Consider the following 9,087-nt stretch of genomic DNA (forward strand, 5'->3'; position numbering starts at 1 on the left):
GGTGGGGCTTGGTCTCCCATTGTGACTTTTTTCAGAATTAATGATCCTGATCTGGACACTGTAAATCCAGGCAGGGGCAGGGTGTGGTTCCAGGCTTGGAGACTCTTTGTCTTGGATCTGAAGGTTGGAAGACACAGGCCTTTGATTCAGATACTGAGGCAGGAAGATATACACTGCTAATCAAAATCTTGAGACAGGAAGACATACCTTTAAAATGGGCCACACCCTCTGCTGGAAGTCCGGATGTAAGCAAAAACAGGAGGAAATCTACTTTGTTTGCTTGCCCTTGCATGGCTAGCACATCCATTTCCTTACATATGTTGGAGCCTACTTCTTTGGGTTTTTCTACCTATCTAGAAAGCCAGCTGAGACATCCAGTCATATTGGACTGGGCAACTACTAGGATCTAGAACTTTCTGTTCACAGCTAGCCATTGCAGGACTAGTAGAATTGCAGCCTGTAAGGCACCCTTTGGTCCCTCCCTTATCACCTGACTCATTCTTGCCCCATCATTTGCCTTTGTGCTTTCCTTATCTCTTGTCTTCAGTTCTGGACTTTCCTGCTTCTGACATCCCTTATCATTGGAATATGCATATTAGGTCCCTTAGGAAAAATAACCTTGCAAACAACTCAGGAAATGACTTCCCTCACTGTTTTTCACTGTGTGCGGACTGTGGGAGAAGGGAACCCCACCCAGCCAGCCCCTCAGCCATGGTTCAAGAGTCCATGAGTTCCTTTGAAAGGCATCTCCTTGAGACAGCAGCACCTCTAGACATCCTGTACCAATGGGCCATACAAGACCACCTCGCTATTTCCCAGGATTCATTTCATCTATGCTGGGAACTTATATAATATCAAAGACCAATGTTCATGGTCTCAGTGGTCATGACTATTGCTCAAGCTAGTAACTGACCTTGCACAGACCCATATGCTTATTCTTACAGACATGCAGATTGCAAGGCATAGGACATGGAGGCTTTTACCCAGTTTTTAAAGGTCTTCGAGGCAAGTAAGTGCTCATCAGGGCTGAGTCCTTCAGGGATCTTCCTGACAAGACCACATGCAAAGTCCTGGCAGTGAAGGTCATTAGAGGTACTAGGAATTTGGAATTCCTGACAAGGGAAGCTACAATGAGCAGTGCCAGCAAACAGAAGTCATAGTGTTGGCTTCTACCAAAAAGTCCACAAGAATGGGGCTTCCCAAACCTGTTGATGCTTACAACATACTACCATGTGCCCTACCTGGTGGATATGAACTATAGGATTAGAATTACCCTCATGGGTTTCAGTCTTGATTTAGTCTGATCTTTTAGTCACTGTCCTTCCTCTCCTCTGGGAGCCATGTTTGTTCTATGCTATTGTACCTTAGAAGAATCAATGTATGAACCTCATGATTTTTTTTTTATATTGACTCATAGCTACGTCTTTCCCTGAGTCCTAGAGAAGAATTTGATATTGGAACTTGTTCAAAACCTTGTGAATTTGTTACTCAAGCTCTGGTTTGTGGGAGGCACAAATGCTTGTTTCTGATATAACACACTTAAAAGGCTGTCGGTATCTTATCCTGTTTGTTCTTGGTGACGTAAGAACACTTAACTGCTTATCATAGTGCAAAGATCTTTTGTCTCTTGGATGACATGGGGCTGTGATTACTTGCTGGCCATCAGTTGTCCCAATTGTGTAGCAAAAGGCTGTAGTTTAAGAACTCCAAGTACATAAGAGCATCGTATCTCCTAGATCTTCCCATTGAGGGGTTCTAGGATCTAGGTAACCTCAAGGACAAGCACTGCTGACCATTTTGTTCTCTACAGTAGGAGCTGGTTTGTTTGAACTCAGAAAAACCATATCAGGAGAAGTGTAAGTACAAAAAGTTCAGAGCCCCAGCTATACCTAGATACCAAGATACCAAGATATGGTTCTGAATTTAAGAGGACCACTAATTTAGACTGAGTATTGTAGTTTGAGACGTCTTCCCCCCCATAAGTCTTGGCATTCGAATATTTGATCCCCAGTTGGTGGCCCATTTGGGAAGGATTAGGAAGTGCCACATCTGATGTCTCTGGGTCTCCAACTGTAAGGCCTGCATTACTCTCGGCCCAGTTCACGTACCACTGTGCCATTTGCGAGCAGGGGCAAGGGACTAAAGATTGAAAAAAACACTCAAGAGACCTTGGTCACTCTAAAGGAGATCATCTGAATGTCGTTTATTCAAACTTAGGAAAAACTTTAAATACATAGCTGCTGCACAGTGGAATTCCCCCAGGCAGGTGGGAAGTTACCATGCCCAAGGTGGAGTAAACAATGGCCCTATAGCTAACCACCATTAGGGCAGAGGGAGCACAGGAACAAACAAGGTGTTTAGCTGGCTGACAAAAACTGTCCTGAAGATAAAACCCAGAGGCAGGGATAGACCCATGGGTCTTACAAGGAAGGTCTGGCCTTACTGGGGAAAGTGTGTCACTGGGGATGGGCTTTGAGCAAAAGAAGAAAAACCAACCAAACAAAAAACGAAAAAAAGTTGGCACCATCTTGAGTGTGCTCTATACCGCCTGCTTGCTTTAAGATGTGAGTTCACAGCTATTTCTGCCACATGATGTAGCTCAGCCATCATGGTCACTCAACCTTCTGGAACCTTGAGCCCCACAAAGACCCTTCCTATAAGCTGCTATGGGTGTGGTGCTTTAAAACAATGATAGAAAAGCAACCGCTGGGGATACTAACCTCTTTTCCTCACTTTAATCAAAATGTTAGAAATATTTCGTACAAATTTGGGTCTTATGAAGTGGCACTTTAGGTAACACGAAGCAGGGAGTTTATCACCAAAATGGTGTTAAATTTGCTTTCTGTTAATTGAGGCCTGCTATAATAAACTTCAACAGGCAACACACCTTCAAACAGTAAGCCTGCTTCTCTGGCCCCTGGCTAATATCTACCAGAGATTTTTTTTAAACACTGCAGTAATGCAATCCAACAATATTGAAAAGTGGAGTTTGTTTCTCACTTCTGTCACTCAAGAGTAACTGAGTTTTGATAGTGTCTTGGAAAAGAGAATCTTTCAAATTTAATTCACAATCTACTATAACCTACAGGTAAATGCGGGAAAGGTCTAAAAACTTAGTGCCGTAGGATGAATATCTCGTTGTTTAGGACTTGTGAGCTGTAGAGAAAGCTATATTCAAGATTATGAGCTTTTTCTTTCTCTCTTTTTTCTTGCTTTCTCTCTTCCTTTCTCTTTCTAAAGCAAAGCTGGAGTAGATGGTCCTATGGGGTCAGATTGGTCTATTCCAAGAAGTTTCATGTCCCTTTTATTCCTGCAATGGATATAACTTTGCTGTTTGTTCATCTGAACCACTTTATCTTTGAGGGTAGATCAGGCAGCTCTCGAGCAGCCATCAGAAATTATGTGGTTTCCCATTGTCACCCATTCCTGGGGCTCCCCTGGTGGGAAGGCTGTTTGCTTGTCAAGTTCACTGTATCAGGAATGAACTGCAATCAAGAAATGTTGGGCACAGCTGTGACTTCCTGCTTGGTGGAAAGTGCGTGGATCTAGTGCTAGTCCAGACCATAGAGATAATAAGGTAAACGTCTTTGCCTTGGTTTTTCCCCCTCCAACACACCCAGAAATACTGCCTACTTTCTGTTCATAGCACATAATAAATGTGCTGTGATTATGGGGAGCAGTCTCAAGCTGCAATAATCCCAGAGGATTTCATCCATCCTCCCCTCTAGGCTTCCATTCTCCTTACCATGGAGCAACCTTGCCTGATTTACTGCCAGCAAAGGCAGCATCTGCTCTCCAGGTCAGAGATCCAGGGCTAAAAACTATTAGGGTAGAAGATTGTAACAAAACAGGTTGTCTTGGTCTTTGTTTTGGACCTGAGTATATCCAGAAGCTCTGAACAAAGTTGGTCCAATCTGTCTACAAGTATTTGGCCCCTGTCATAGGACTCCAGAAGGGCAGGTATAGCTCCCAGATAATCTGGTCAGTTTGGCTCTGGTGAAGAAAGTTGCTTCAGGAAAAACAGTTTATTATTTAGAAATTGACCTTGAGCAGGGAGCATTGGCTCAGGGTAGGCATGAAAATACTAAAATCATGATCTCCAGTTCCAGAGTTTTCATGTGTCTTTGATTCTTTAAGGAACAAATTGGTTTAAGCCACTCACATAAAGGTACCAAATTCAGGTACAGATGTTTGAGCTCAAATTTCAGGGACTGGGGCAGGTAATCAAGTCTGTGAGAGGGGGCAGTAAGTGATGGACAGGGTCTGAACCCCAGCACTCCCCATCCTGGGGCAAGTCTTATGTGTAATAAAAACATCTACTTCATTAAGCAGAACCTCAAGGTCTCCAGGTGGGCTAGTCTTTCTCAGTGATCAACATGAAGACATGGAAAAGGCCACACAGGTACCATGACCCTCAGCACATGTGCATGTCTGTTCAGGAAGGCCACCTCAAACATTGGCAGGCAGAAGCATCCTGGGGCAAGTTCCTCAGAGCAGAAATGGTCAAGCCTCCTTCAATAGAGCAAGCACTCTACTGCAAACTACAGGATGGTTGGTGGGGTTTGGTCTGTTTTTTCAGAATTAATGATCCTGATCTGGACACTGGTGAGAGGCCTGTAAATCCAGGCAGGGGCAGGGTGTGGTTCCAGGCTTGGAGACTCTTTGTCTTGGATCTCTTTGAAGGTTGGAAGACACAGGCCTTTGATTCAGATACTGAGGCGGGAAGATGTACACCGCTAATCAAAATCTTGAGACAGGAAGACATACCTTTAATATGGGTCACACCGTCTGTGGGAAGTTTGGATGTAAGCAGAAAGAGGAAGAAATCTTTTACTTTGTTTGCTTGCCCTTGCATGGCTAGCACATTCATTCCCTCACATACATTGGAGCCTACTTCTTTGGGTTTTCAACCTATCTAGAAGGTCAGCTGAGACATCCAGTCACGTTTAACCGGGCAACTACTTGGATCTAAAACTTTCTGTTTACAGCTATCCGTTGCAGGACTAGTAGAATTGCAGCCTGTTAGGCACCCTTTGGTCCCTCTCTCATCACCTGACTCATTCTTGCCCCATCATTTGCCTTTGTGTTTTCCCCATTTCTTTTCTGAGTTTTTTTAGTGTCTTTCAAAAGAGAATCTTTCAAATCTAAGATACAATCTACCATAATCTGAGTAAATGCCAGAAAGGCCTAAGAACTTGATGCCATAGAATGAATACCTCAGTGTTCAGGGCTTGTGAGTTGTGGACAGAGCTATATTCATGATTATAAGCTTTCTCTCTCTCTCTCTCTCTCTCTCTCTCTCTCTCTCTCTCTCTCTCTCTTTCTCTCTCTCTCTCTCTCTCTGTTTCTTTCCTCTTTCTAAAGGAAAGCTGGAGTAGATGATGAACCTATGGGGTCAGATTGGTCCTTTCCAAGAAGTTTCATGTCCCTGTTATTCCTGCAATGGATATAACTTTGCTGTTTGTTCTTCTGAACCACTTTTGTTTTGAGGGTAGATCAGGATGCTCTCTAAGATCCAACAGGAATTGTTTGGTTTCCCATTGTCACCCATTCCTGGGGCTCCCCTGGTGGGAAGGCTATTTTTTGCTTGTCAAATTCACTACATCTGGAATGAACTGCAATCAAGAAATGTTGGGCATGCTCACATAGGCAGCACATATACTAAAACTGGAATGATACAGAGAGATTAGCATGGCCCCTCTGGAAGGATGACACACAAATTCATGAACTATTCCATAATTTTTACTAGTCATAAACAAAGTGCAATAAGCCTATAGTTTCCAGTCCTGGCTGTAGCATGAGGGGTGGCTTGCTGCTTGGGGTTTCCATCCTGCCCAGTACCCCACAGCTGGCAAGCCCCAAAGAAAATCACACAGATCTCCATAAGTTATAATACTGATTGGTCCATTAGCTCAGGTTACTTATTAGCTCTTATCACTTATATTAACCCATTATTCTGATCTATGTTAGCTATGTGTCTCAGTACCTTTCACAGCAGGGCAGGACTGGGAGGCATGGGCTTCCTCCTTATTAGCATTCTCCTGTTCTCATCACCCCACCTCTACTTCCTGTCTTGTCTGAATGACCCACCTATACTTCCTGCCTGGCCAATCAGCGTTTTATTAAAATACATGATTGATAGAATACAGATAATTCTCCCGCGCCACCTGGCTTCCATTATGAGGATAGCACATCTTTAAAATAAACCGGTTGATTTAGTTCAGCAGACTTTTCCATTATCCAATGTCTTTCTGCTGCTGGTGTCCCTTTCTCATTAGCATTTCATAAGAAAACTCAAGATTAATAAGGCATTATATAATATATTTCTGGGGGCATTTTCCACCCCTTTCTGTTTAACATATCCTTTATAGTTCGATTTGATCTTACTATAACTGCTTGACCTGTAGGATTGTGTGGTATACCTGTAACATGCTTAATATTAAGCAAAAAAGAAAAGTTTCACTTTCCTAGAGACATAAGCTGGACCATTATCTGTTTTATTTGTGCAGGTATAACCATGATGGCCATAACTTCTAATAAATGTGTGATTACTAAATCAGCTTTTTCTGAGCTTAAAGCAGTTGCCCATTGAAAGCCTGAATAAGTGTCAATAGTGTGATGTACATATTTTAATTTTCCAAATTCTGCAAAGTGGATCATATTCATCTGCCAGATTTCATTCCTTTGAGTACACTTGGAGTTAGTCCCTGCAGGTAGTGGTGTTTGGTTATATAAAGAATAAGTAGGGCATCTCTTTATAATCTCCTTAGCTTGTGGCCATGTAATAGAAAACTCTTTATTTAAACCTTTGTGCTATCAATGTTTTATGAAATTCTGAGGCCTGAAACATGCTTCAAATCAATAACCAATTTCTGCATTACCATGTGCTAGAGGAGCTGGCAGACCCATATGAAATCGGATGTGTGTTATGTATATAGGAAAAAGCCTACTCCTGATTATGTCTTGTACCTGGATAAACAATGAAGTAAATTCCATGTCATCTGGTATGAATTTAGCACTTTCATTATGCAAGATAACTCTGCATATTGTGAATCAGTAACTATATTAAGAGGTTCTTTAAAATCCCTTAGCACCATAAGATGGCATATAATTCTGCCTTCTGGACAGAATTATAAGGGCTTTGTTCCACCCTACTCAATTTGTCTGATTTGTAACCTGCCTTCCCTGATTCATTAGCATTAGTATAAAGTGTATGGGCTCCAGTTATTGGAGCATCATGTACAATTCGAGGAGGAATCCCAGAAGTTCTCTTTATGAGGTTAAGTCTATCACTTTTTGGATAGTTGCTATTAATTTCTTCCAAAATATTAGCACAAACTCTTTCCCACGGTTCACTGTCTTCCCATGACTTTTATTTCATCCGCAGTGAAAGTCACTATAATTTCTGCGGGTCTATACCTGCTAGTTGACAAAGTCTCAGTTTGTCTCTTATAATTAATTCAGAGACATTTTCCACATAAGTATTTAATTTTTTACTTGGTTTGTGTGGTAAAAAGATCCATTCTAAAATATCTTCTCTCTGCATTAAAATTCCCATAGGAGAAATTCTGGAAGGCAATATGACTATAAATACAGCTAAGATTTGGGTTTACCCTATCCACATGTGCCTCCTGTAATTTTTCCTCATTCATTGTCTGTTCCTTTTCTGCTTCAGCTGTTAATTCTCTAGGACTATTGAAATATTTGTCACCATCTAAGGTTTTGTTTAAATAAATTATTAGATCGGGTGTTATTCCAACAGCTGATCATGGACTGAAAATGTCTCCTAACAATCTTTGAAAGTCATTAAGAGTCTGTAATCAATCTCTCCTAATTTGTGCCTTGTGTTCTAATTTTCTGTAAACCTATTCTGTAACCTAGGTAGTTAACAGAATCTCCTTTTTGAATCTTTTCAGGAGCAATATGTAATCCCCATTTAGGCAAAACTATCTTTACTTCCTCAAACATTCTTTCTAAAGTATCTATGTTTGAATCAAATAGCAAAATGTCATCCATAGGCATATAGGCATCTTGTGATTTCTTCCATAATGGAGCAAAAATGGCAGCAAAAGTCCCATTAGAAATGAAACCTTCCATTTTACCTGTTAACCAGCAGATGGCACTGTTTCCGAGTCAAGACCAGGGTAGAGAACTGCAACTGAGAAGCTGCATAAGCCTCCTTGTGAAAGAGTCGCCCTGAGGGGTTGCAGCATTCAGTAACCACTTGTGCTCTGACTCAAACTGCTTAAATGCTGCACTGCAGGGGGGATTTAAAAACCACTTAGAGAAGATCAAACCAGGTGGGCAGAGGCTGTTCAGGCCCATGAAGCCCAGGAGGCGAGGAGTTTAAATCCACATCAGAAGGCAAATGATAGGGTGCGTGAGGACTTGAAGCCAATCCGAGGTGTGCAAAGAATTGCAGCAAGAAAAGCCAGTGTGGGAGATTCTATATTGAATTGCTGGCTCCACACACAGGCTGTGGCTGAGGGAGGGCTCATGCCAAACCAAGCTGGTGGCAGGTAGCCAAGTGTGTGTGGGGGGGTTCTAAAACCAAACGTTGGGTTCCAGATGAAGGCATAAGTCACAAAACAATCCCACACCAGTTTGGAATTATGATTAATAAAAGGGTTATTTAAAGGAAAAACTTACAAATCACCATCCTAGACAGCAGCCCTCTGCATGACCAGGAAAGGAGTCTAGTAGTTGGAAGCGGAGTCCGAAGCAAGAGTGCACAGCTATCACTGCTTTTTAAAGCAAGAGACCACGCCCACGTGGGCTGGTATCTTGAAGGCTATTGGCTGAAGGAGCAGAAGGAGCTCCCACAGCAGAATATAATTCTTCAATGAGTGCTTAGGTGAATAATTTCATGCTGCCCAGGGGAAGAGTTCGGTTCGAAGGACTCTAGGCTGACAATTATGCAGTTCTATGAATAGACAAAAGGCACCAGAAGCAGTGTTGAACAAATTACCTGTTGCTTCTTTGAAAGCGATGAGGATACCAAGATTCTAAGAATTAAACAGTATGACAAATAACCCAAACGTAAGTTCAAATGGTGATTGAAGACCCAAGCAATGGACAATATTGTAC

At 42.1% G+C, this 9,087-nt stretch overlaps 1 non-coding gene across 1 annotated transcript; it reads left to right on the forward strand.

Moving 5' to 3' along the window:
• The first annotated feature begins 5,637 nt into the window (after positions 1–5,637).
• LOC130876679 (U6 spliceosomal RNA) lies at positions 5,638–5,743 on the forward strand. The gene has a single exon (XR_009057331.1). It is a non-coding gene; the product is annotated as a U6 spliceosomal RNA (small nuclear RNA).
• Positions 5,744–9,087: the final 3,344 nt, after the last annotated feature.

This window comes from Chionomys nivalis, chromosome 6, assembly GCF_950005125.1.
Source record: "Chionomys nivalis chromosome 6, mChiNiv1.1, whole genome shotgun sequence".
Lineage (NCBI taxonomy): Eukaryota > Metazoa > Chordata > Mammalia > Rodentia > Cricetidae > Chionomys > Chionomys nivalis.